This window comes from Peromyscus maniculatus, chromosome 12, assembly GCF_049852395.1.
Source record: "Peromyscus maniculatus bairdii isolate BWxNUB_F1_BW_parent chromosome 12, HU_Pman_BW_mat_3.1, whole genome shotgun sequence".
Classification (NCBI taxonomy): domain Eukaryota; kingdom Metazoa; phylum Chordata; class Mammalia; order Rodentia; family Cricetidae; genus Peromyscus; species Peromyscus maniculatus.
In genome coordinates this window covers 17349437-17350696 of record NC_134863.1, presented here as the reverse complement: position 1 = coordinate 17350696, position 1260 = coordinate 17349437, and the positions used below count along the sequence as shown (strand labels likewise).

Genomic DNA, 1260 nt, shown 5'->3' with positions numbered 1-1260 from the left:
CACTTTGCCGGTGACTAGGTAGGACAAGAGAAAATCTCATTCATCATTTCTGGAAATGCCATGGTACTAGTTGGGCAGTGTCTTATAGAAATGATTACACTCTTATCAGGCTCTGAAAAATAAATGTGACATAGGATTTATTAAATAAGTTGGAAACCAATATCCACACAAATACCTACACATAAATACTTATAACTGTTTAATTTATAATTTCCTACATTTAATAGATATCCTTCAACAGAAAGATAAACAAACCATGCAATGTCTATATAATGGAATATTATTCACTGTTAAAAATAAGGTATCAGAATATTACTCACTGTTAAAAATAATGTACTGCTGGGCAGTGGTGGCCCACACCTTTAATCTCAGCACTCAGAAGGCAGAGCCAGGCAGATCTCTATGAGTCCGAGGCCAGCCTGGTCTACAGAGCGAGATCCAGGACAGGCACCAAAACTACACAGAGAAACCCTCTTTCAAAAAACAATAAATAAATAAATAAATAAATAAATAAATAAATAAATAAATAATAAAAAATCAGGTATCAAGTATTTGCTTTAGCAGTACACATTCTAAAATTGGAACAATATAGATAAGCTTGGCATGGTGCCTGTGCAAGGATGACATGCAAATTCATGAGGCGTTCCATATTTTTACTTATCCCTGCTATATGAACTGGCTTTTCAGAGCCCATTCCCTATGGAGCTATGACTTACTCAGCCTTGACACAGTGGAGAGGGGCTTGGACCTGCCCCAACCTGATATGCCAGCCTGTGTTGAATACTGAAGGGAGGCCTTACTCCCTATGAGGAGTGGATGAGGGTGGGATTGGAGGAGGTGGAGGGAAGCCAGAGAAGGGAAGGGAGGAAGAACAGGGGTTGGTATGTAAAATTTAAAAATTTAAATAAATAACTAAATAAGGCAATTAAAAAAAGGTATCAGGCTATGAGGAGAATTGACAAATGTTAAATACATTTTGAAATGAAAGCCCTACACCCTGCATTATCCTAGTTGTATGGCATTCAAGAAAAGATGGTTCAGTTTAAAAGGTAGTCTATGGAGAGAGTGGAAAGATCTGTGGCTGTCAGGGATTGGTGAGAGGAAATGGCAAATAAGACCACAGGCTGCTCAGGATGATGAAAATTGTGGCTACACATCATTATGTGCCATGAAAGCATATGCAATCTATAGCACAAGAAATGAACCCTGATGTAAATTATAGACTCTGATCAACGATGGAATTTCAGCTGGTCAGCTGTA

General features: G+C 38.2%; 1 non-coding gene across 1 annotated transcript; it reads left to right on the top strand.

Moving 5' to 3' along the window:
* Positions 1–548: 548 nt before the first annotated feature.
* On the top strand, positions 549–655 carry LOC121821851 (U6 spliceosomal RNA). Its single transcript, XR_006062728.1, has one exon. It is a non-coding gene; the product is annotated as a U6 spliceosomal RNA (small nuclear RNA).
* The last annotated feature ends 605 nt before the right edge of the window (positions 656–1260 follow it).